At 41.9% G+C, this 27,974-nt stretch overlaps 1 pseudogene; it reads left to right on the top strand.

Annotated features, from left to right (window-relative positions):
* Positions 1-18,441: 18,441 nt before the first annotated feature.
* LOC127043661 (protein ZBED8-like) lies at positions 18,442-27,224 on the top strand (annotated as a pseudogene).
* Positions 27,225-27,974: the final 750 nt, after the last annotated feature.

Here is a 27,974-nt window from a genome sequence, read left to right as displayed (position 1 = left end):
GTAGTTCTGAGGGACTTCACCAATTCCCTGGTGAACACAGATCCAAACCCCTTGGATCTTAAAACCAGGAGAAATTAACCATCCCCGCTCCTTTCCCCCACCAATCCCTGGTGAGTCCAGATCCAATTCCCTTGGATCTAAAAACAAGGAAAAATCAATCAGGTATTAAGAAAAAGGCTTTTAATTAAAGAAAAGAAAGGTAAAAGAAAACCCTCTGGGAGAGATTAGCATACCAGCTACTCTCACAGACAACAGATTCAAAACACAGAGGATGTTCCCCTGGGCACAAATTTAGTTACAGAAAAAAATACCCAAATACCCAATTTAATTCAACCTCTAACTGCATAAGACAGGTTACAAAGAAATAAACATAAACCTATTTATTCCTTTCTAAAACTTACTACTCTGATGAGAGGCTGGTTCCTTGATCTTTTTCACTCTGGCTGAAACTGAAACTCTCAACAAAGGAAAAACTTCCCTCCTTCCTTTTGAAACATCTTGTTCCCCCATTGGTTCCTCTAGTCAGGTGTTAGCTAGGCTAGGTGAACTTTTTAACCCTTTACAGGTAAAAGAGACATTAACCCTTAACCACCTGTTTATGACAACTCCATAAGAAAATTGAAGACACAGGTATGTTCTTTAATGTATTCTATAGCGAAGCAGTCAGAGCACATCTTTAAACCCTTTCACTTTACTGATGACAGTCACAAGATACTATGACAGAGTTCTGGCTATGTTTGATGCACACTTTATACTTCAGAGAAACAAGGTTTATAAAAGACCATATTTTCACTAGAGAATTCAAGGACCAGGGGCAACTGTCAGATTAGCCCTGGAGGTACTCTGAACTGCATGGGCCAGTTCACCACAGAAACAACTTACAAAGACAAAAGCTTTGCATTCAGAGTGCATATGATCAAAGGATCACAGACCAACAGCCTTCTCAGCTGCAGTGTAGCAGCCATGCTGGTCCTACTGAGAAAGGTGGCAGAATTCAATGGAATATTTGATGATACCGGACTTTTGAAAGGCAATCCAGTACAAATAACCTTAAGAGCCAATGCTGAGCCATATATGAATACATCTGGTATATCTCTCCTAGAAGGAAGCTCTGTAGTAGGTCCATATCTGGTACAAAAGCAGGTATGTCTGATCACCTAAGCAAAGTAGGCATGTTTCTGAAAATACAGTCTGCTCCTGAGGTCTTTTCCCCCAGTTCATCAATAGATGGCAGGGGAGAGCTCATTCAGACCACTGGCTTACACATACACATATATAGATACACATACATTTTTCAGCAATACATGCACCACAGCCTTACTTCTTTCAAACCTTTCTCCACATAAGATTTATTATCGTGGTTTTCACAGTACAGTACTTTGTGGGTAACTTCAAAAAAGGCTGGTTTCTGTTAACCTCTCCTTTGTCTCTACAGATAATATGATCCCCTAGGTACATTCAATTTTATGAGTTTGGGGAAGTTTTAGATTAAATCTCATGCAAGGAAAACGTGATCCTGCAACAATAGTACAACAGAAATTTGTCATAGACTAGGAATGTTTGGTTCACACTTTCAGTTGCTATCTAGCAATCTATTGAGGACAGCCCTCTTTTAAACATAGCATTGTACAGAGCTATTCTGTAACTGTCTATTCATATGTAAGACTTAGTAAAACAGGAAGCTACACTAATCTCCAGACATTGCCTATTTATCTACAGTACTTCCACATGTTTGTACTGCTTCCAGTAACCAAAGCATTGCTCTAGATGATAGATGAAGAAAATACATGGGAGACAGGCTTTGCAAAAAAAAAAAAAAAGATGCAAAGTGTGGCAGATCCTGCACAGATGCTTCTTAATCATTATTCATTCCTTTGTAAAATTATTTAAATTAAACAGATTCATTATATGCAGCAAAGTGTTGCCATGTGAGCCCTGAACACTTTGTTCAAGAGTGAGGAAGGCAGCCAACTGTTTTAGTTCCTTAAAGAATCACAGATGTGTCCTTCCAAGTCTCATGCTAATGGAATTCTGGCTGTGGTGAGAAGTTTAAAAAATACTGTCAGTTGCCTGCAGGGTCTGCCTCAGCTCTGCTCTGTGGTTTAGCTTGTTTTAGGACATCTATTTTTTCCACATCTTTCAGCAATGCTGCATGAATTGTCTAGCTGAGCTGAAGTCATTCATTATTTGGTTTTGCTTGTTTAAAAAAGACCAGTTCAATGAAAACCAAAATCAATGAATTTAAACAAACAATATGTGCAATTCTTTCTACTACCCCAGCTCTGTGACAGTTAGATTTCAAAATATATATTGTCAAACCAGTTGCTGAATGTGAACACTCTGAATGTTTAATGATTGTTTTAAATCTGTTCCTTTATCATTAGCATCCCACTTTTTCAGTTCCAAACATTTACCATAAGCCAAAAAAAGCATCCAGTAAATAGATTTGGTGTTAATCTCCACCACAAATAGTGCAAATAATTCAAACTACAAGTGAAGTAAACTGCGGGACGTTCCCTGGCACTACAGTAGACGATGCAATAGGCTACTAAAACTTTTGGATCTGATTGAAAACTGAAGGAAATTTGAGGTTACAAAGAAATATTGTCTTGTAGTATGAACACAAGCAAACTTTGAGTTTCACTTCATTGCAGGGGCAAAGCTTTTACTTCGAGCAAGTCTCTTACTTTCTCTACTTCCATAGTGTACAGAGCAAAGTGAATACTGACCATAAAATCTGAAGTTTAACACCGCAGTTAGTGTCTGCCTAAGGCTGATTATTTTATTTTATTTTATTTTGAAAGTTTTAGAAAAAATGGTTTGATCATTTCCAAGAATGAGGTTAGGGTGGAATGTATTGATTTGGTCATGAATGAAGCTGGGATCCTGTGGAAAAAATAGCATGTGATTGTGTAACGCAGGGATCGGGAACCTTTGGCATGCGGCCCATCAGGGAAATCCGCTGGCGGGCCAGGACGCTTCGTTTACCTACAGCGTCTGCAGGTTTGGCCAATCACAGCTCCCACTGGCTGCGGTGACACCGCGGTTTGCAATTCCAGGCCAGTGGGGGCTGTGGGAAGCGGCATGGGCCGAGGTATGTGCTGGCCACCACGTCCCGCTGCCCCCATTAGCCTGGAACTGTGAACCATGGCCAGTGGGAGCTGCAATGGGCCAAACCTGCGAACACTGCAGGTAAACAAACTTTTCTGGCCCACCAGTGGATTTCCCTGACGGGCCGTGTGCCAAAGATTCCCGATCCCTGATGTAACTAAAGATAATATTATAATCCATATGCACAAGGTAACTGAATGAAGGTTGTACAGGCAACCTTAATTCTGACATTTTCTATCTTTTGAGTGCTTAACTTTGAAACCTTAACGTTCTTTTAACCTTGCTTTTTTGTGTGTAATTTGTTATTTAGATTGCAAAATGTGTTAAGGGCTTTCCAAACACAGATGAAGACTGAGTAATGTGAAAAGGCAAAAGGTGGGGAGAAAGGAATATATACTGCACAAGCAGCCATGTACACATTCAGGTGGTATTGAAGGGCTCCAGTGAGAATGGTGAATTAGATGATCTTGCAAAGGTGGTATGGGTGGCAAAAGATAAAATGATAGGGGATCCTCAGAAATATGGAGGGTGTCTCAGAGGAACTGCATCACTCCTCTCAAAAAATCCAGAATTTGCAACTAAACTAAAAAAAAAAAAAAAAAAAAAAAAAAGGCCCTGTGAAACTCACAGCTTGGTTGCAACTGGTCTTCCTGTTTGTCTGGGCTCAGCTCATCAACAAGCAATACAGACAAAAGAAACAATAGCAGGCATCTGCTGTCTGTCAGGGAAATGGACATACGGTAAGTCAAGATTTCTTCAGTCTGCTTTTGATCTTGAGTTCATTTTCAAAGACTCTGCTAAGTGAAGGCTGCTAGAGCACAGAATCATTTTATTTTATGGGTCACTAACAGAGCTCCGGCAACATATAAGTTGACAAACTGAAAAAAAACTCCTGTGGCATCCTTCGTCTATTCTAAAATTGGTTCCTTTTGTTGACATTTAATCCACTGAAAGAAAGAGAAGTGAATTATTATTGAAAAGTTGGAAAAAAAAGAAAACTTTCCAGCCAGAAAAAAGAAATATGCACAACATGTTGGCTAAAAAGACTAGAACAATACAAAACTAATATGGCACATATTAAATGGATTAAAAACTTGCTCACTCACAGATCACTAATTGTAATTATCAGTGGGGAATCATTATCGAGCATGTATGTTTTTAGTTGGATCCTGAATTGATCAGTTCCTGGGCCTATGTTATTAAACTTGTCCTGGAAGAAAACATATAATTATTGATAAAATTTGCAGAGGATACAAAGATTGGGGAAGTTGTAAATAAGAAAGAGGACAAGTCACTGATACGAAACTCTCTGGATTGCTTGGTAAACTGGGCATAAGCAAACAATAGGCATTTTAGTTTGGCCAAATATAAAGTCATACATCTATAAAAAAAGAACATGGGCCAGATTTACAGGATGGAGGACCCTATCCTGAGAAGCAGTGACATTGAAAAAGATGTGGAGGTCATGGTGGATAATCCCCTGAACATGAGCTCCTAATGTGATGCTCTGTCCAAAAGGGCTAATGTGATCCTTGGATGTACAAGCATAAGAATCTCAAGTACTAGTAGTAAGATTATATTTGGCACTGATGTAGCCACTACCGAAATACTGTGTCCAGTTCTGGTACCCACACTTCAAGAAGGATGTTAAAAGATGATAAATTGGAGATGGTTCAGAGAAGAGTCACGAGAATAATTAAAGGATTGAAAACATGCCTTATAGTGATAGGCTAAAGGATCTCAATTTATTTAGCTAACCAAAGAGAAAATTAAGGGTAAACTTGATTGCAGTCTGTAAGTGCCTACATGGGAAAGAAAATTTGATAACATGCTCCTCAGTCTAGCAAAGGTGTCATGCTGGCAGACCATTCACCAACTCTTGCCAAGGCCCCCATCTCTCAACTGAACTCACAGAAACATAGCTGAAATCTGTCTGGTTCACTTGTGGGTTAATCCTGATAGGGCAGTGTTAGAGTTATAAGAAAGTGTTCGGACTCTATCGAATGCTTGTGAGTTACTGCATGCATTAATCTTACTTGTAATATCTATATTCCACATTATAATATAATATTTGAGAATGTGCAGTGTGAGCCTTGACTGCATGGATTGCCATAAAGGAGAGGGACATTAATTAGTGTGAAGAGCTGCTCTTCTATAGAAATTTTTTTGCCCCTCCTGCAAGAGGAGGCCCATCAATACCAGATAGGCTATGGTGGGATTTTTCAACTGGAAACTCCCTAAATCTGGATTAAGCCTTATGCAACAAAAAAAACTAAAGACTCTCTTGTTATTGTTCTGGACTCCTCCCTGTGAACATGAGTCATGTGAGTGGCTCCGATCAGTTGAGTTTGCAGCTAGAGCACATGGCATGAATATTGCTACGATTCTTGGTTTTCACAGACATTTATCATAGAGATACGCTCACCTGGGAGACAAGACAGATTGAGGTATCCAAGGGGACTGTCTGTGACTCTGTTTAAGGCTGTTAATGTGCCTGAGGAGTTTGCACTTGGTGCAGTTAGTTGGTGAAATCTAAGTTTAGAACTTGCAATCAGTTTTGGATTTGTGCCTTGGTTTTTAGCAGTCTGTCCTTATAACAAGATGCAATGGCTGGCAGTTAAAGCTAGACTGATTCCAATAAATAAGGTGTAAATTTTCAACAGTTACAGTAATTAATCACTGGAACAATTTACCAAGGGTTATGGTAGATTTTCCATCACTGGCAACTTTTAAATCAAAGTTGGATGATTTTCTTTAAAAATGTTCTAGTTCAAACAGGAATTATTCAGGGGATGTTCTAGGGTCTTTATGATGCAGGCGGTCAGATGAGATGATCGCAGTGGTCCTCTCTGTCCTTAGAATCTTTGCGTTTTTACAAAAAGTCTCAGCTGGAGGGCAATCAGTTGTTGAAGATGATGAGCATTTGCCATTATGGGAGTAGAAACCTTTTTGTCCACTTCAAAGGGATGCAATTGTAATTTCTCCATTAGCAGATGGTGAGCCGTGTCCAGCTTCAGTGCTTAATTTATAGACTCATAGACTCATAGGTCAGAAGGGACCAATATGATCATCTAGTCTGACCTCCTGCACAAGGCAGGCCACAGAACCCCACCCATCCAATTTTATAACAACCCCTATCCCAGGACCGAGTTATTGAAATCCTCAAAATTGGTTTGAAGACCTCAAGCTGCAGAGAAACCACCAGCAAGCGACCCGTGCCCCATGCTGCAGGGGAAGGCGAAAAACCTCCAGGGCCCCTCCCAATCCGCCCTGTAGGAAAATTCCTTCCCGACCCCAAATATGGCGATCAGCTAAACCCTGAGCATGTGGGCAAGACTCACCAGCCAGCACCCAAGAAGGAATTCTCTGCAATAACTCAGTTCCCATCCCATCCAACATCTCCCCGCAGACCATTGAGCAGACTTATCTGGTGGTAATCCAAGATCAATTGCCCAAATTAACGATCCTATCATAACATCCCCTCCATATAATTATCAAGCTTTGTCTTAAAGCCAAGAAAGTCTTTTGCCCCTACTACTTCCCTCGGAAGGCTGTTCCAGAACTTCACTCCCCTAATGGTTAGAAACCTTCGTCTAATTTCAAGTCTAAACTTCCTAATATCCAGTTTATACCCATTCGTCCTCGTGCCTACATTAGTACTAAACTTAAATAATTCCTCTCCCTCCCTAACGTTAACCCCCCGATATATTTATATAGAGCAAGCATATCCCCCTGCAGCCTTCTTTTGGCCAGGCTAAACAAGCCAAACTCTTTGAGTCTCCTTTCATAAGGCAGTTTTTTCCATTCCTCGGATCATCCTTGTAGCCCGTCTCTGAACCTGTTCCAGTTTGAATTCATCCTTCTTGAACATGGGACACCAGAACTGCACACAGTATTCCAGATGGGGTCTCACCAACGCCTTATATAACGGTACTAACACCTCCTTATCCTTGCAGGAAATATCCCGCCTGATGCATCCCAAAATCGCATTTGCTTTTTTAACAGCCGTATCACATTGGCGACTCATAGTCATCCTGCTATCAACCAGTACCCCAAGGTCCTTCTCCTCCTCCGTCGCTTCCAACTGATGCGCCCCCAACGTATATCCAAAATTCTTATTATTAATTCCTAAATGCATGACCTTGCACTTTTCACTATTGTATTTCATCCTATTTCTATTACTCCAGTTTACAAGGTGGTTCAGATCTTCCTGAATAGTATCCCTGTCCTTCTCCGTGTTAGCAATACCCCCCAGCTTCGTGTCATCCGCAAACTTTATTAGCACATTCCCGCTCTTTGTGCCAAGGTCAGTAATAAAAAGGTTAAATAAGATCAGTCCCAAAACTGATCCTTGAGGGACTCCACTAGTGACCTCCTTCCAGCCTGACAGTTCACCTTTCAATATGACCCTCTGGAGTCTCCCCTTTAACCAGTTCCTTATCCACCTTACAACTTTCATATTCATTCCCATCTTTTCCAATTTTACTAACAGTTCCCCGTGCAGAACCGTGTCGAATGCCTTACTGAAATCTAGGTAAATTATATCTACCGCATTTCCTTTATCTAAGTAATCCGTCACTTTCTCAAAGAAGGAGATCAGATTGGTTTGACACGATCTACCTTTAGTAAATCCGTGTTGCAATTCGTCCCAATTACCATTGACCTCTATGTCCTTAACTACTTTCTCCCTTAAAATTTTTTCCAAGACCTTACATACTACAGACGTCAAGCTAACAGGCCTATAATTACCCGGATCACTTTTATTCCCTTTCTTAAAAATAAGAACTACATTAGCAATCCTCCAGTCATACGGCACAACCCCCGAGTTTATTGATTGCTTAAAAATTCCCGCTAATGGGCTCGCAATTTCACGCGCCAGTTCCTTTAATATCCTCGGATGGAGATTGTCCGGGCCCTCCGACTTCGTCCCATTGAGCTGTTCAAGTACGGCCTCTACCTCAGTTGCGGTAATATCCACTTCCATATCCACATTCCCGTTTATCATCCCTCCAACATCGCTAGGTTCCTCACTAGTCTTATTAAAAACTGAGGCAAAGTACTTGTTTAGATGTTGGGCCATGCCTAGGTTATCCTTAACCTCCATTCCATCCTCAGTGTATAGCGGCCCCACTTCTTCTTTCTTTGTTTTCTTCTTATTTATGTGGCTGTAGAACCTTTTACTATTGGTTTTGATTCCCTTTGCAAGGTCCAGTTCAATGCGGCTTTTAGCCTTCCTCACTTTATCCCTACATGTTCTGACCTCACCAAGCTAGCTTTCCTTACTGATCCCGCCTTTCTTCCACTCCCTGTAAGCTTTCTGCTTTTGTCTAATCCCCTCTCTGAGTTGCTTGCTCATCCAGTTTGGCCTACAACTCCTGCCCATGTTTTTTTTCCCCTTTCTTGGGATGCAGGCTTCCGACAGTCTCCGCAGCTGCGACTTAAAGTAATTCCAGGCCTCCTCCGCATTTAAATCCACTAATTCCTCTGTCCAATCCACTTCCCTAACTAATTTCCTTAACTCTTTAAAATTAGCCCTCGAGAAGTCAAAAACCCTAATCCCAGATCTACATTTGTTTATCCTTCCATCTAGTTTGAACTGAATCAGCTCATGATCACTCGAACCAAGGTTGACCCCTACCACCATTTCTTCTACGAGGTCCTCACTGCTCACCAACACCAAATCTAAAATGGCATCCCCTCTCATAGGTACTTCAACTACTTGATGAAGAAATCCATCCGCTATCACATCCAGAAAAATCTGACCCCTATTATTCTTGCAAGTACTCGTCCTCCAGTCTATATCCGGGAAGTTGAAGTCCCCCATAATCACACATTTCCCCTTTGTGTTTACTTCATTAAAGACAGCTTCAGTGCTTAATTTGTGCCAGTGCTTGCCAAGGCTGAGCTCTGGCACCTCTAGGCTTGGCAGTTCATAGCTACGACTCCTCTGGGCTTGCCACCTCAGTTATGAAAGTAAAAATATTGCTTGAGCACCTCTTTCATTACAAATTAAGCACTGCACAGCCTGCACTCAGCCAGCACTCCCTAATGTCATTAAGTCTCAGAGTTGGACAGGCATGTGGGATCCCCTAATCACCAAAGCAGCCTCTACTCCAACATGAACAAAATGGACCAGGAAGCACACCGACTGGCAAGGAAAAGGTCTAAAGATGAACACAGCTCCAGCCAACTGACTCAGGAGGTACCCAGGGGACCCCTTGTGAACAAAGGGTGGAGGCTTGGAGGACAACAAATTTCCCTCCTCCCCAAGTCTTAAAGTGGGTTGTGAGTGCCCTAGGAAAAGAAGTAGGGCTCTTAAACAGTCCCCATCCTTCCCAGTTTGGCCAGGAGGGGTCTGGGAACGAGTCCCACCACCACCAGAAGGGAATGGGACCCAACAGGGAAGGACTTGGAGAGAGAACTTTCCAGAGGGCTTAGGACCCTACAGAAGGCAAGCGGTAGAAGGCCTTACCAAAACTCCTATGCCCATAAAGCATGCAAAGACAACAAATAAATTAAAAAAGGAAAAAACAAGGGAAAGAGCCCAGAAAATCCAGAGGTATGATGTGTCCAATTCCTCTTCCCTCTCCTCCACTGAGGAAGGTAAGCTACCAAACTCTGAATCCAAACTGGTCTGGGGGAAAACACAACAGAGTTTTCTTTCCCCCTGAGAAGTTTGGGGCCATGTGCAGACAGGTTGTCTCCACAATTCAACCTGAATATGTTCCTGAGAGCAAGCCTCAGAGTAATTTTCCCCCATTAAAACGCTCTGCTGATGCTGTGATTCCCTTGCACTTCTTCAAGGACGTGATCAGTAATGAATGGAACAAGCCTAGTAAGAACAAGCACATTAACAAAAACAGGCTCTATAAGGTATAGGATCTAAAGGCCTTTATCACTAAGGTACCACAGTTAGACACCTCTCTAGGATCTCTAGCAAGGCATATGGTCTTTTCCTCAGAAGAGGAGTTCAACACTAATGACTTGTAGAACTGATAAATGAAATTGTTTTCAATTGTTCACTTTATTAATGTAACTTCTGTTCACCATTCACTACACTTGCCTACACTGTAACTTCTGTTCCATATTGTAATTCAAACCCCATTTTAAAACACTCACTCCATTTTGTAAAAGCTTCCTCCAACCTTCATTTTTGCAAACCCTGCTGTAATCTTATTAGTTTAGTTTAGATGTGTGAATGAGGTATGTATGAATGATGGAATCAACCTCCAGCCCCAGCCTGTCCTGATGAGATAAAGTTCAAATACCAACGGCTGAAGACCTTGACAACAGCCCTAAACAAAGTAAGAAGCATCCACCCTAAAAAGAAAAGGACAACAGAACAACAGAAGGAAGATCAAAGCCAGGTCCAAGGCTGAAAGTCACGCCTGCAATTGATGGGTGATCAATCTAAACCCTGAGGAAGCGTGACACAGCAAGACCTATAGACTTTGAATCCAAACTAAAAGCCTATAAAAAAGAAGGGTGAGATGAGAGACGCTGGGTAACATTCTGCTGCCAACATGGAAGAACATCGGTGCCTGCCCAACAGAGATCCAGCTCAGCCTTGTGCCCAGCTTTCCTGGCCAGTTAGCTGCCACAAGCTACGAACCTAAGCTGCAAAATCAAGCCATGAACTTAAGCTATCTTCAGGACTGGTAACTATGCAGCAGCTGCAGAACACCTGATGAATGTGGATGTGTGTGTGTGAATGTGTGTGTGTGTGTGTGTGGATAGGTATTAGGTATAATATGAATGTGTGTGTGTGTGTGTATAGGTAATAGGTATAATGTGTGTGTATAAGAATTAAGATATTAGTTATTAGTCATAAATTGTTATCATAATAAATGTGGCATCTTTGTCTTATCCCCTTTAAAAAGATCCTGCTGGTTTTTACTGGTCTAATATAATTGGTATAACAGACTCAATGGATATAAAAATGGAGGCCGCTCACAAGCAGGACTTTGAGGTCTCATTGGAGGGGACAGCTCTCTCCTGGCTGGAAGATCTCAGATCCCTAAAAGACAAAGATCATTCTGAGTTTGACTCCGACAGCGGCAGCATTAATCGCTGATGCTTCAATGGTTACAATGAGGTTCTCAGCCAGGGCCCTGGCTTCCAGCTCAGTAATCAGGTGCCACCTATGGCTCCGACCACAAAAGGCAGTGCCTAATTTGTAATGAAAGAGGTGCTGGGGCTCAGGCAATTTTTTTTTACATTTATAACAAATTAAGCACTGTCAAAAGGTGGATATCCACTCTAAGCAGTTCTTCTGCTCAGCCATGTTTATAGGTTCTGTCCATTTCGGAGAAAAACTAAACAAGGTGGTGGCTGACAATGCAGCAAATATTGTTCATTGTTTGGAAACACATGGGGGAAATCAGAGCCATGCTCAATATCAAAAGGCTCAACAAGTGGATAAAGAAAAGGAGATGTTGGATGGCTTCTATGATGTCATTCCTCTCTCTGAGGGGCTTCCTAACTTCAGAGAATCTGGCAGACGCTTATCTCCATATTCACATCAGACCATGGCACCACAGACTTCTGAGGTTTGTTTGCAGCAGAAAGCATTGTCAGCACCAAATGCTCCCATTCAAACTGATCTTGACTCCCTGGATTGCTACAAAGATGAGGTGGTGGAGGTGAACAGACTCAGGTTGAAGGGTACCCACCTGTACCCCTTCCTAGATGACATCTTGATCAGAATTTCATCCCAGGCTGCTGTGCACAGAACCACAACTTAGACAATGAATCTGCTGCAAGCACACAGCTTTGTAATCAATGTCAAAAAAAGTTTTTTTTTTCTCTCAACCAGAATAACTCACCTGGGAGTTGACATAGACACCTCAATAGCAAAGATCTATCCATCACAGAAAGGTTCCAGAGAATCCAGGATCTTATAGCCATGTTCTAGAGCTACAGAAGGCCTACCATAGTGCTGTGTCTTCTACTGCTAGGCCTCCTGGTGTCATGTACAGGCATCATTTCATGGGCACAATCACACATCAGGCATTTTCAAGCCTTCATCCTAAAGGTGTGGGACCACTACCTGGAACACGTGAAAGATCAAATATGGGTCCCAGTATAGTTGCTCAGCTCCCTAAAATGGTGGTCACACCAAGGCAGTGGTTGCAGAGGCATGCCCACATGGTTTCCAGACCCTCTCTCTGGTTCTCACTGAATAAACCTTCCAAAGCTGGAAGTGCTCAAGCTGGCTCTGTGATGGTTCCACATCCTGGTTCAGTCAGACAACACAACTATGGTCGCATATGTGAACAACCAAGGGGGAAACATGGAGCCCAGCAGTATATGCAGAAGCAATGGAAATAATGAGGTGGGCAGAGCAGTTCTCCTTTCCCTCAACGTGAGCCACATAAAAGGGGACTTGAACCAAAATGTGGACTGATTCGGCAGGCGCAGGGTCAGCAACTCTAGAGGTGCCTAAATCAGAAGGTCTTTGATCTAATTGTGCAGATTTTTGGTCTCCCTTCAGCCCACCTGTTCATGAATAGTGCGAACGTGAAAAGACCAAAATACTTCACCAGGGAGACAGAACCCAACTCCAGATGCCTTATCACACAGAAGGCTGCAGGATCTCCTTGATGCCTTTTCACCCTTTTCCCTCTCCTCAGGAAGGTGGTCCAGAACGTAAAGTGAGAGCAGGGCATAGTAATACCATTAACTCCCCACTGGCCAAGGAGACCTTAGTTTTCAGACCTGACAATGCTGAAATTGGAGCCGCCACTTCAGTTTCTGTGAAGACTGGACATACTCTCACAAGGTCTTATTTTCCTTCCCCCTGTCATTCACATTATGCTCCTCACTCATCCCAGGTCTTTCTCTGTCACTTATTCCCCTTTCCTCTGCCCCAAAATCAGTGGCTGTCATTGCCGTGCCCCCATATTAATTGGTGGAGCCTAATTAATAGGCAGAAGATTTAAAACAAACAAAAAGTATTTTTTCACACAATGCACAGTCAGTCTGTGGAACTCTTTACCAGAGGATGTTGTGAAGGCCAAGACCGTGACAGCGTTCAAAAAAGAACTAGATAAGTTCAGGATGGTGTTTAGCCAGGATGGGCAGGAATGGTGTCCCTAGCCTCTGTTTGCGAGAAGCTGGGAATGGGTGACAGGATGGATCAATTGATGAATATCTGTTCTGTTAATTTGCTCTTAGGCAGCTGGCATTGGCCACTGTCAGAAAACAGGATACTGGGCTAAATAGACCTTTGATCTGACCCAGTATGGCCATTCTTATGTTCTTATGGTGATGACCCCTATCATCACTTATTTTTATGGCCCTGCTTTCCCCTCTTTCTATTGTTTTCCTGGGTGCCAGGACTGCCCTAGAAACATTGGATTACACCAGTGTTTCTCAAACTGGGGTTGCCACTTGCGTAGGGAAAGCCCCTGGCAGGCAGGCCAGTTTTGTTACCTGCCCCGTCTGCAGGTCCGGCCGATTGCAGTTCCCACTGGCCGCGGTTTGCCGCTGCAGGCCAATGGGGGCTGCTGGAAGCAGCGGCCAGTAAGTCCCTTGGACCACGCTGCTTCCAGCAGCTACCATTAGCCTGGAGCAGCAAACCATGGCCAGTAGCAACCTCAGTTTGAGAAACACTGGATTACACTGACATCCTTCTCCCTTCCCCCAAACATGCCCATAGGAAGTGGTGACCCAGGAACCTCTTAGTGCCAACTGGTAAGGAGCACAAAGTGGAGGAGGGTGCAAAGGGGTTGTAGGAGTCTCCTGAGTCCAGTATATACATTCTAGTTTATCAAACAATGTCATGTGAGGTGTCAAATAAAAGCTGGTGTCGACGCTGGTCATCAATATCACTGTAAAATGTATGTACAGTTACTATGTAAGAAATTATGTATAGATATTGAAAACATGTTCTGAAAGTTTGTGTCTGGGAACTGGTCACCAGCAAAGGTGAAAAATGGGTTTTCTGTCAGACAGGAAATATTTATCTATCTGGCTGGTTAAATGTAAATTAGGTATTACTTCATTCACAGTGGGTCTCCTATCATCACTCTGAAATGAATGGAAATAAAGGATTGTGGGGTCTTCAGAAAGAAACTAACAGGAATAGTTAAACAGTAGAGGGGGTGACTCTATCTGACAGTGCAGACGCAAGGTTTGCTCTATTACGTTTAGGGGGCAAAGACGACACCAGGGCACCCTTCACTGAAGAAGTAAAAGGACAGCAGTTTTGCTTGATGAGAAAGGGGCCTCAACCAGATATGGTAGAAAATGCTGGAGAGAACTTTGGGTAAGATAAAACTTCTTTAGCCAGGAGGTTAACCTGTTAGCTAAATTTAGTCTCTAGAAAGCGTGTTAGGATTTTGTTTGATATGTAACCATTTGTTTCCAACGTTCTTACTCACTATTATTTGAATCTCTGTTCTTTGACAATAAACTTATTCCTGTTTTTACTATAAATATATCTAAATGCTGTGTATTAAGCAAAGTGGTGACCCTGAGCTGAATCTGACAAGTTGGTACGTACTGTTCCTTTGGGAACTGCAGACCTGGTAATGCTGTGAGCATTCAGTGGCCAAGGGGCTGGATGCTGCAGGGAATGCTCTGAGCACTTGAGGGGCTGATGTGTGCCTCTCACTATCTGCACAAATAATGCAAGGCCTGAGGAGGCCTGGAAGGTTGTGCTTGTGTTACCAGAAGCTGATGTTTTCAGGAAGCTGATCCATAGCAGGCACAGACAAGACTGCTTCATACTAAGGGCATGTAGGAGGGAGGTACCTCATAACTCTGGGTTCCGCTGGGGGAACGACACAGGTGTAGCCTCCAGAAACTTTACTCTCCCCTCAAAACTGAGGGGGAAACAGTCAGTATCTGTCTTTCCCTCCCCAAGTTGAGAAGCAGAGGTTATCCACAGGAAAAAGCAGAAGCTGCATAGATCCCCTCCCTACTTGGAGAGAAGAGGAAAAGAGGTGTTCCACTATACAACTGGGGAGTGGGGAATATAGCATAGATTCATCTCATCCTTACACCTCACCACTTCCTTGTTGCCCCTGGCATGTAGGGAGGCAGCAGTTTATGCACTTCTGAAAGCACAGGGGCTGCAAATCAATTTGATCTGTCCTTAAAGGGCAACACAAGGAAAAGCTGTTCCCTGCTCTCCTACCCTGAACAGTTGTGCAAATCTGTCCAGAATCTGGCCCTCTGAGTCAACAGGAGGAATTGAGAGGAACTGGCGAGAAGATTGTGACTGACTTTACCGCCACATTCTCTAATAATCACCACTTAAAAAATGTTCTTCCCTCCAATAACCACTCCTCATTTCAGTTCCCTCCTCACCCAACGATCACATTTAATTCACTCATTTTTTGCCTATTCCAGCCACTACCCTTCACTCCTATCTTATATAGCCCTGTTCCACCCCTCATTCTCTGTTCTTCCTTAGTCTGACAACCATTCTTCATTCCTCTGCCCGCTCCTAACCCTGTCTTTCCTACATCTACAACCACCCCCTATATCCCTGGTTGTTTCCCCCATCTAAACGTTCTACCAAAATCCTGTTAATCAGCCCCTTTCCTGTCCTGGCCTTTCCTTTCCCTTGTTTCAATAGCTCTTCTAGCATTCACATGCATATTTCCATTAATAACTTCCATTATCACTACAGCTCTCTCCCTCTTTCCTTTCCTTGCTTCCCTCTGCAACTCACATCATTCTCCTATATGTCTCTCTACAACAACTCGTTTTATTTTTACCTTTCCCCACTCAACTTCCTCACATAACGTCCTGAAAAAGCACTTTCTATTTATCCCTCAGGAACTCCTTCATTACACTTTTTGCACTTTAACCAAAGAATTTTATCCTAGACTTAGTGGCCTCCATTTTCTTAGCTTATATAGCTCACTTGCATCTGACCTTTTTCAGCAGAGAAAGATGCAGCCTCTTTCTCTCTGGATAGTCAATGATATAAACAGTCAGAGATCCTCCTGCAATTGTCCTGATTTCAAATGCTGTTGCCTCTGGTAACTCAGTCCCTGACACACAATCGGCATCCTGTCATGATTGATAGTCATCATGTCATCATTAGAACAAACATGTCATCATTAGAACAAAAAATATAACAGCAATAATAATAAATAAAATGAATTCTGTAAATACCATTTTGTCTAACCCCTACTTACTGAAGGCAACATTTAGCAGAAGCCTTTGCCTACAGAGTTTACCTTCTTTAGTTATACTCAGATTTAGAATTAAATGTTTTAAGTGATGGGTCATCATTGTTTATAATAGAGTGAAGCGGGAAATGTGTCTAGTCCAAGTTAAATTCATAAACACTGTACTTCATAGATTAACTAGAATCAGAAAGAAAACACGAAGGATTAAATCCTGACTCCATTGAAGTCAATGGGAGTTTTGCCATTGACTTCAATGGGGGCCAAGATTTCGCTTCAAATGAAATAGTCTATTGTATGTAACCTTTCTACCAGCTGTCGACAGCAGCAAAAAGGGTTCTGTTTTCTAGGGGTTCCTTAAAGACTTAGCTAGCACTAGCTCAAGCCCCCACTTGGGAAACTATATACCACCTGGGGTGCCCTGATGGACAATACTTCCAAACTCACACCACTGAGCCCAGTGTTAAAAACAAACAAAAAGAACTTTATTACGTTGGGGGGGGGAACAAAAGAATAAACTTGGGGAAACCAGCAATTAATAAATCAACAAATTCTGTGAGGCAAGACTCCCATGCCCCAAAGGGTCTTAATAATAATCCCAGTCTCACTCCTCCTGGAAAATGTGAGTGGCTGGTGCATTCTAGCCACTTCTCTCCTCCCAGCTCCCCACTCTCAGCTGCCCTGGATTGGACAATTCAAAGGATACTGGGAAACCAGTGCTGCCTGGGCTATTCTGGTGGCTCTACCCCCTGTCCTAGCAGTGATACAGATTTCAGCTGTAATTGCTGGGTTTGGTCCCTTAGGTACGCTGATGCTTTCTATGGCTTCAGCCCAAGCCGCTTCAGCTCTGCTCCACCCCTCATCTTGAAGCTGGTGTCACTACCAAACCATGCCTCAAAATGTGCCTCAAAGCTGCCACAATCACTGCACCACCTGTTGCGTCAAAGAGCCTTCCCATCTACTGTTCTGCAGCAGTCTCAGCTCAGCCTTTTAGGGAGGGAGAGTTCTCAGCACCAGAGAAACACTCACAGCAGACTGTAGTTATGGGGCAAGTGAGGCTCAAATAAATGTGTTAGTCTCTACGGGTGCCACAAGCAGACTGTAGGAATCTTTTTTCCCCCTTTTCTCTCTCCCTCTTCTAGCTGTGTCCAAGCTCTCTTAGCCAGCTATGCCTGACAGCAGTCTCAGTGAAGGCCCATTCAGTGTTGCTGCCTTGTTCTTGTATTTCTTAAGGTCAGTTGCATTTTATTGCAATGAGAATTTAACTGTACTTTAACCGAAAAGCCTCAAACCCTTACATAAAACTGAAAGGCACAAGATGTCTGGCCCATTCAGCCAATCCCCCTTGCTCTCCAACAGATGCTAGCAGACAGCTCCCTTGCCAATGGAGCCCCTGCCCCTCTGCAGGTCGTAATCAGCTGTGGACTGCTCTTCTCCCATTTCACAACGGTGACAGTAATGAGATCCCTTCTCTCTAAAGCATCGGTTCCCAAACTGAGGGGCGTGCCCCCCGGGGGAGCATGAAGAAATTTCAAGGGGGGCATGAGATTGAAATTTTCATAACAAAATTTTTTTATCAGCATAAAAAAATTGTTTTATTTATTTAATAGACCAACAGAAAATAGATTATATATATTCTGTATACATAATAATAACTATTCATAAAATTGTCCAATTACAAGCCTATATTATTTAACTACAATAAAGTATTAATAATCTTCTCATTTTTTATTATGAATGTAAGTAGACAAGAATAAAGGTATAACATAAAGTACAATAATAATAAAAATGCAACTATAAATAAAAGTATATAACTGCAATGTTTTCAAATTTCATACCGCGAAATGCGAATATTTATTTTTTTGCCTTTCGATGTGGAAGAGTGCCATTTCGGTTAGTGGGGAGGCCGAAGAATGATGTAGAAAGAGATAGAACTTTTTTAAACTTCCCAGCTCACTCGCAAGAGTGTTTGAGACTGTTCTATCGTGGGAGTGGTTACCTCCACCACTCACCGCGCAAGACTGGCTGCTTGCAGGACTGGTGGTGGGGTATATATAGGGCAGCATGTGTCCATAGTCATAGTATAGTAGTAAACAATGATTCGTGATAACTCAAATTAATTTACATCCGTTATTATTCACGAATCAGAAAAATTATTTTTATAGATTTTTTTTATTAGTATATTATGGCCGCGATTAAGAAAAGGAAGTACAACAAAGACTACATTAAGTATGGTTTCACCATCATGGAAAAAAATGAGACCGATCATCCTCAATACGTAGTATGCCAAGCAGTTCTCAGTAATGATGCCTTGAGACCTAGTCACCTTGAGCAACACTTGACAAAGAACCACAGTGCTTTGAAAGACAAACCAAAAGAGTTTTTTGCTGCTGAACTTCAAAATGTAAAATGCATGAAGCTGAACACCACTGGAGCTTTTCATCAAACGTCGGCCAAAGTGGTAGAAGAATCTTATGAACTGTCATTGCTCATCACTAAAGCCAAGAAAATGCACATAATAGGAGAAACTCTTGTGAAGCCTTGCTCTTTGAAAGTAGCTGCTATTGTGCTTGGTGCCGAAAGCAAGAAAAAAAAATCTGAAATTTTGCTTTCCAACAATTCCATGAAACGTCACATTGATGACATGGCGAAAGATCTAAAACTTCAAGTTGTGGAGGCAGTGAAAGCTTCTCCTTTTTTCGCAATTCAGTGCGACGATGCCACTGATGTAGCACAATGCTGTCAGTTGCTCGTTTACGTTTGATTAATTAACGATGGAACTGTGAAAGAAGAACTGCTTTTTTCAAAGGAATTGATGACCACATCAAAGGCTTCTGATGTTATGAAAATAGTCTCCAACTTTTTTTGAAGAAAATGGACTTTCATGGGAAAAACTGGTTGATGTATGCATGGACGGTGCTCCAGCAATGCTTGGCTCTCACTGTGGAATTGTGACATTAGTGAAAGAAAAAAAGTCCAGCTGTAACCCCGACTCTCTGTGTCATACACAGACAAGTGTTGGCTGCTAAAACCCTTCCAGATGCCCTACGTGATTCATTGAATTTGTCCGTCAAAGTTGTCAATTTTGTGAAGAACAGCGCTTTAAATACAAGACTTTTTGCAGCTCTTTGCATGGATTTGGGAGCGGATCATAAAATTCTTTTGTTTCATATGGAGGTATGATGGCTTTCCAAAGGGAACATGCTTTTGAGATTATTTGAACTGAAAGACGAAGTGGAAATTTTCCTCAAGCAACAAAAAAAAGAGGAGTTATATCATGCGTTTACAGACCAAACATTTCAATGTTCACTGGCATACCTCGTGGACATTTTTGAACCTTTGAACAATCTCAGTTTGAAGCTGCAAGGAAACAGTGCTGCAAACATAATAGCACACCACGATGACATCAAAGTGTTTATGGAAAAAATCAAGCTTTGGAAACATCTAGTGTAAGCTCAGATGCCTAACTTTTCATCTTTTCCAACATTTTCATCACTCACTGAAAATGAAGGTTTCCAAAAATTGTATTTCATCTGGACTGCCTTCCTGATGAATTCACCCGCTATTTTCCAGATAACTTTTCTGGCAATCCCGTTCATAAATTAACACTTAATCCATTCAACATTGATGTTGATTCACTGCCAGAAGTATTTCAAGAACAAGCATTCGAAATGAAATACGATTCACGTGCAAAAGATATTTTCAAAAACTTAAACCTGGAGGAATTTTGGATAAAATATTTCCCAGTTTACCCAAAAGTTGGAGAAGAAGCACTACATATTATTCTTCCATTTTCATCAGTGAACCTCTGTGAGAAAGCTTTTCAAGGTTAGTCATAATAAAAATGAAACAAAGGAATTGACTGGATGTAGAAAACAATTTGTGTTGCATACTTTCATCTTTGAAACCTAAGATTATCCAACTCATGAAGCAAATGCAACATCATCCTTCACATTAAATGTGTTTTGTTTATGCTGTATCTGATTTTAAATTGCATTTTTATTAAATTTTTGTGCCAAGAAAAACAATTTGTGTTTATTTTTCATTTTAAATTAAAAAAAATTATGCCAAGTTTGTTTTTATTTTTAATTTTAAATTACAAATTGAATTTGTTAAAAGGGGGATTGGATGATGGTAAAGGAGAGGTGGGGGGCGTGAGGGTTTCTCAAAAATTAAAAAGGGGGTGTGATGCTGAAAAGTTTAGGAACCAATGCTCTAAAGCGTCTGGCCAGGGCTTGCATATGTTTTTTGTCATACTCTCAGCTCTTTTTTTTTCTTCCTATTCTTTAAGTTTTTCTCTCTAGGTCGATAATGAATTTGCCCTATTGTGACTCACTTTCAAGATAGCACAGGCTCCAGCACGTGGATGCAGCAGACAGCATAGCACAGGGAATTCAGTGTAGAAATTGTGACTTAATCAAGAGACGTGTTTATGAAGAGTAACATAAGGTCAGTATATTAATGTTATCTACAAAGATGGTAGGTTTAGGGTTTTCTTGGATTTCTTATTCTTTCCTGAAAGTGCTCCAGAACAGACCTAGGCTTCCTTAGCAACATATGGAAATAAACAAAAGCCTTTGATTAGGGATTTTTAACAGCCAGCAGTACTGTATTGCAGTATGTGGGTGCTTTTAAAATTCCACTGGCAGACTGTTGACGAGTGGCTTTCAGAAGTATGCCCAAAGACAATGAAGCAAGATGCTTCAGATGAAGAAAGAATGAAGGAGGAAAGAAATACTTTCAATTATTAAAGTGTTAGAGAGAAGCAGAAATGAAGGGACTGTTTCTGAGAATGTAGGGGTAGCAGTTTATCACACTACATTATATGACTAAGTCAGTAAAATCTTTCAGGGCAAGTATCAAACTTCCAATATGTCTAAACAGTGCCTAGCACAAAGGAGGTGTTAAACCTTATTGGAATTTTGGATGATACTGCAGGACAAAATCGTAAGTAACTAATAACTCATTTGAAATGAAGTGTCCCCTTATAATTAAGGTTTGTGAAGCACTTTGAGATCCTTGGATTGAACACAATAGATAAGTGCTATATATTATTAATTTCAGTGTTTTATCTTTAAATATTTGCACATTTATATTGCAAACAAGGCAAATTAATCTGTATCCTCTTCTCTCTTTTTGTCAATCTCTTTCTCTGTGCTTCCAATTTTTCCACTTTTTAGAGTTTTCAGAGCACGAACAATGGAAAAGTCTATGGGACACATTTATTTCTGGTTACTCCAATGACTTAATTGGCCCATTAACTACTTTTAAGACCACACTTCTGCACACTAGCAGACAAATTAGCCAAGATGGTCAGAGATGCAACCCTATGCTCTGGGTGTCCCAAGCCTGATTGCCAGAAGCTAGGAATGGATGACAAGGGATGGATCACTTGATAATTGCCTGTTCTGTTCACTCCCTCTGAAGCACCTGGTATTGGCACTGTCAGAAGATAGGATACAGGACTATATGGACTATTTGCCTGACCCACTATGACCATTCTTATGTAAATTCTCTGATGATGTAAATAGACAAAATTCCTTTAAAGTCATACCCCATTTACACCAGCAGAAAATTTGGCCTTAGATTTTGGTATTGACAGCTGAGTGAAATAAAGCTGGTTTATTTGAGGGTGGGAAAGCAAGAGGGCAAAAAAGGCACAATGATCCTAATTTAGCTGGCATCCTTCAGCATAGCAAACAAACTTCTTATCTGAGCTACAGGCTTGTAACCAGGGATGGTGTAAAGGTTACAGATATCATGATTTGCCTGGCTTTCAAGGGAGAAAGCCAGGGAGTTTTAAGGGACTTCTATTCAGCATTTCTGCTTCTGCTGCCTTTTTAGAGGCTAAAGCAGGCAATCAGTGCTGAAAAAGAAGCAGCAGAAGCTCTGTCCTCCCCAGGGTCAATCAGAGGCAGGACTAGGAGGGCCATTTGGCCTGGGCCTCAAGCTCAAAGGGGGCCTCAAATTGAGACACTTGTTAATTTTTTGGCATTTGATAAGTTTTGCAACTTGTTTTTATGTGTATCCCTATTGGACCAAAATGTGACACACTCTCTCAGCTTAGAGCTGCAAATTTAAGCAAATATGAGATGTGATTTGGTAAAAGACATAATTTTTTTAACTGATATAGATTTTGTCATATTAAAGAGTTAAAATGTTCATAAATATTAATAAAAATATATCAGTTCGGATGGTACAAGATTAGACTGTGATGATCATGTCCTCTCAGATCAGCTAATTATATAAACAAACCACTACTAGTGGCTGGTGCTGGATCAAGTGCAAGTTGAAAGGTAGAGAATTGTTACATTTTAACATCTTGATAGTTTTACATCTAGTTGACTAAGGAATTATTTGTGTGTGAGAATTCCTCATTATTATCTTAATATGGTAGCTAAAAGAGGTGATTGGCTGGTTGATTGAGCCCTAGCTTGGTAGCTTGGCCATCATCATAGGCTTTCATAGTCTATAGGCCCAGATTCAAGATGAAAATTTGTGAGGACAATCTTGTACAGTGAGTTTCGTGAGGACACACCTTTGAAATGTTTGGATATTATCCCTCTGTCTGTATCCGTATCTGTGTTTACTATAGATATACGTCATCCTTTTGTCTTCAGCTCAGTCTGTTATATTATATCTTGAATGCCTGAGTTTTGATTCAGTGATAAGGATAATAACCTGTCTGACTGTTTTATTTTGTTTTCTTAATTAGTATTCCTTCGTTTTAAGTCTTTTCAGCATTTGTGTACCATTCAGCATTTGTGTACATGTTTACAGTAGAAGATTTCAAGTGTAGACAAGCTACTTATTTACAGCAGAATATTTCAAGTGTGGATAGGCTACATATTGACCAGATAGATCACTATGAAGAGGAGATTTGAAAGTGGTGCAAGCAAGAGATGGCTAAAACAACTGAGTGAAGCAGCAGCTAAGAGCTCAAAGCCAATAACTTCATTTCTGAAACCACTGGAAGACATCTTACCCAACAAACAATGCTAGAGATAATGAAAACTCCACAACTGCAACAGGTAATATTTCAGTGCCAATACCTGAACATGAGGACAGTAGTCAAAAAGGAGATGTGCCAACAGTAACAGATGCAACAGAAGATCCAGTGTACGATCAAGAAACTCAACAGCATCAGGAAGATATAGATCCTACACAGTAAGAGCAATTCATGACTACTACAGGTTTGACTGTGACTGACATTGGAATTATTGACAATAGCAATGCTGCCCAAATGCAATCTTCTTCCAAGTAGCATTCCACAAGATGCTGATAATCATGCTTTCCCTAATCAACTGCTGACAAAAAAAAATCTCTTCCAAATGGTGAGACCTGCACAAGAGACTGGTTATGCTGGAGTACAGAAAAACAATCTCTGTACTGTGCACCCTGCTTCATTTTGAACAAAAGTGCTGCAAATGCATCAGTTCTCTCTGTTCAATCAGGATGGAGCATCAGAGGTTGGAGGAAGCTGAAAGACCAAATACCATCACATGAGAGTTCACCGTCACACAAAGAAAACTATGTTGCATGGAAATCAGCCAGTAGGGCAGCATCAGCTGAAAGTTCAATTGAGAATTTACTCTTGACTGAACTCTCTACAGAAACTAATTGGAAAAAAAATTTATTGAGCTCATCCTGAAAGTCATCCTTTTCTTTCTGAGTGGGGATTGGCTTTCTTTGGTTCCAGTCAATGTATTGGTGATTGTGCAAATGGAAACTTTCTAGGAATAGTTGAGCTCTTCAGCAAATATGACCCACTGTAATAGGGCGACCTGGCTCCCAGCCGCCCCGGAGGACAAAGAACCCAGCCGGAGGCCGGACTGGGCGGAGCTACAGAGCTCTGAGCCTGCCCTGCAAAGGGTCAAGCGCCGACCCGGAAGTATAAAGGCTGGCCCTCTGAGCTCAGTGAAGCCCCAGCAGCCAGATTGAGTGGACATTCCTCTGGGAGCTTGGGATTGGGAGACTCCTGCAACCCGGGGTAGCTGCCCAGAGTGGCCCAAACTTCCCCGTGCTTGCTACCCAGAGGAGCTGCTGGAGCTTCCCCGTGCTTGCTACCCCGAGGAGCTGCCGGACCTACCCTCTAGCCCCAGCTGGGACAAACCCATGCACCTGGACCCTGCGGAGGATGACCCCAGGATCCAGGTAAGCCCCAAGGGGGAGTCAGGAAGTAGCCCAGGGGCAGCCGACTCTAGTCTGGCTGCAGCAGAACCAGAGCCAATGTCAGTGTGTTGCAGCCAGAATCCCCACTGACACAGCAGCAGGTTGCCTGCCACTGTTAGGGTCCCGGGCTGGGACGCAGAGGAGCGGGCAGGCCTCCGTCCCCCCTGCCACCCCACTCACGGGTCGCAGTCTTCCCCTTGCCCCAACCGCTCAGGCCCAGAAGCCTGGGCCTCTTACCTTGTATAAACTGAACTGTTTGCTCAGCCCCTGCCTGAGGGTCTGAGCCCTGCACCAGTGTTTGTTGCCCTGCCCTGATCCAGGGCCTGGGCTCTATAAACTGAACTGCTTGCTCAGCCCCTGCCTGAGGGTCTGAGTCCAGAACTGTTGTTATCACCCCAGGTAGTAGGGCTGCTGGTCTCCCAGCCACCCCAGGGAGGGGTGAACCCTCCCTCCCCCCAACAGCGGACTGCCACACCCACTTTTATCAGAGCATGTTAAACATGTTTGAGAATCACAAGAAAGTCAAAAGTGCATGCAAGTCCATTATCTCTCCACACGCATACAGAGCCAGTTTATTGAGCTACGTGGGTCATAGACTCATAGACTCATAGACTCTAGGACTGGAAGGGACCTCGAGAGGTCATCGAGTCCAGTCCCCTGCCCTCATGGCAGGACCAAATACTGTCTAGACCATCCCTGATAGACATTTATCTAACCTACTCTTAAATATCTCCAGAGATGGAGATTCCACAACTTCCCTAGGCAATCTATTCCAGTGTTTAACTACCCTGACAGTTAGGAACTTTTTCCTAATGTCCAACCTAAATCTCCCTTGCTGCAGTTTAAGCCCATTGCTTCTTGTTCTATCATTGGAGGCTAAGGTGAACAAGTTTTCTCCCTCCTCCTGATGACACCCTTTTAGATACCTGAAAACTGCTATCATGTCCCCTCTCAGTCTTCTCTTTTCCAAACTAAACAAACCCAATTCCTTCAGCCTTCCTTCATAGGTCATGTTCTCAAGACCTTTAATCATTCTTGTTGCTCTTCTCTGGACCCTCTCCAATTTCTCCACATCTTTCTTGAAATGCGGTGCCCAGAACTGGACACAATACTCCAGTTGGGGCCTAACCAGCGCAGAGTAAAGCGGAAGAATGACTTCTCGTGTCTTGTTTACAACACACCTGTTAATGCATCCCAGAATCACGTTTGCTTTTTTTGCAACAGTATCACACTGTTGACTCATATTAAGCTTGTGGTCCACTATGACCCTAGATCTCTTTCTGCCATACTCCTTCCTAGACAGTCTCCTCCCATTCTGTATGTGTGAAACTGATTGTTCCTTCCTAAGTGGAGCACTTTGCATTATCTTTATTGAACTTCATCCTGTTTACCTCAGACCATTTCTCCAACTTGTCCAGATCATTTTGAATTTTGACCCTGTCCTCCAAAGCAGTTGCAATCCCTCCCAGTTTGGTATCATCTGCAAACTTAATAAGCGTACTTTCTATGCCAACATCTAAATCGTTGATGAAGATATTGAACAGAACCGGTCCCAAAACAGAACCCTGTGGAACCCCACTTGTTATACCTTTCCAGCAGGATTGGGAGCCATTAACAACTACTCTCTGAGTACGGTTATCCAGCCAGTTATGCACCCACCTTATAGTAGCCCCATCTAAATTGTACTTTCCTAGCTTATCTATAAGAATATCATGCGAGACTGTATCAAATGCCTTACTGAAGTCTAGATATATCACATCCACCGCTTCTCCCTTATCCACAAGGCTCGTTATCCTATCAAAGAATGTTATCAGATTAGTTTGACATGATTTGTTCTTTACAAATCCATTCATTCACACAAACAACAATTCTTGATGAGATTCGAAATGCCAAGTATTTTTCAATCATTGTTGATGCCACTCCAGATTGTTCTCACAAGGAAAAGACTACTATGGTTATTCGATATGTTAAGATTGTAGACAGCTCAAAATTTTCAATTGAAGAAAGATTTATTTTGTTTGATAATTTCCCAAGAAAAACTGGAAAAGAAATTGCTGCTCGAGTACTAGCAATTCTAGAAGGTTTAAGTTAGATTTTCAAATCTGCATTGGTCAAGCCTCTGAGAATGGAGCTAATATGGCTGGGAAGTACAAACCTGTACAAGCAGTTCTGCTTGAGCATAATTAAAACTGTATTTTCTCCAGCTGTGGAAACCACACACTAAACCTTGTAGGTGTTGACTGTGCTGAATCATGCAAGGAGGCAATTACTTACTTTGGAACTGTTCAGGAAATGTACAATCTCTTCAGTAGCAGTCCACAAAGGTGGGAAATTCTGAAGCAATATCTTCCTGTTTCACTGCATGGGATGTCCAAAACTAGATGGTCTGCACGGAATGATGGTGTTCAACCAGTTGCGCAGCATTTGAATTCAGTGAGAAAGGCTTTAAATGAGCTTGAATCTCTCAGTCTCACTGCCCAGGCTCGAACTGAACTTCAGTCTATTCAGAAACACATGTCCAAGTTTGAATGCATTCTGGTGTCATCTTTGTGGATGAAGCTACTTACAATGATCCACCAAACTAATCTGATAACTGAAGCACGCAATGCTACACTTGATGTTGAGAGGGATAACATTGACAGTCTTATCAATGACATTCAACAGATTTGTGAACAATGGGATGTGATCCTAACTGAGTCAAAATTAGTAGCACAGAATATTGGCATTTCATCTAAGTTCTCCACCAATCGCAATTTACCTACTGAAAATCCGATTCCAAGCAGCATTATAGGGTGAATGTCTTCCTTGTCATCATTGACTCTATTCAATCAGGTCTTACACGTCGATTTGAGTCACTGCTACTAATTCGTACCCTTTTTGATCTTTCTGCAGCTGAACAATTTCAGCAACAGTACAACAAAGAAATCTCAAAAGATCTCAGTGACGAGGTCATCTTTTTCAAATGAATGTATTCCACGAACTTTAAATTGGATTGCAAGCCAAAGGAATTACTTCAAAAATACTCAAACTTGGACTCTCTGGGGTGTTTCCTAATATCACAATTGCATTGCATATTTTTGTCAGTTTGCCTGCATCAGTGGCTTCAGGTGAATGCATCTTTAACGTGTTGAAGCAGGTAAAGAACTATCATCGTATGGGACAAGAGCATTTGTATTGGCTCGCCATGCTTAATATCAACTGTGACATTGCACAAAAGCTAGATTTTTCCTCAATAATTAGTGCATTTTCACAGAAAAAGGCTAGAAAAGCATTTATTAAGTAAAAAAAATTCAAATTATGTCTCACTCTTTTTTGGTGCCTTATTTTTTTTTCATTTTGTTGTCATTTTTTAATTTTTATTATGGCTAGTGGCCTCAAAAGCTGTAAGTAGCCCGGGCCTCTCTGGACCTCTGTGAGAGCCTGGTCCTCCCCTCCTTCTGTTGCTGTTGATGTGGTGTTGAACCAACCAGCACTGGGAGAGCAGTTTTCAACTAGTTCAATTAGATGTTATTACATAATTTAAAAACAGATTTAATTGCAAAATGA

The sequence above is a fragment of the Gopherus flavomarginatus genome, chromosome 1, assembly GCF_025201925.1.
Source record: "Gopherus flavomarginatus isolate rGopFla2 chromosome 1, rGopFla2.mat.asm, whole genome shotgun sequence".
NCBI classification, from domain to species: Eukaryota; Metazoa; Chordata; order Testudines; family Testudinidae; genus Gopherus; species Gopherus flavomarginatus.
This window is presented reverse-complemented; position numbering and strand designations above follow the sequence as displayed.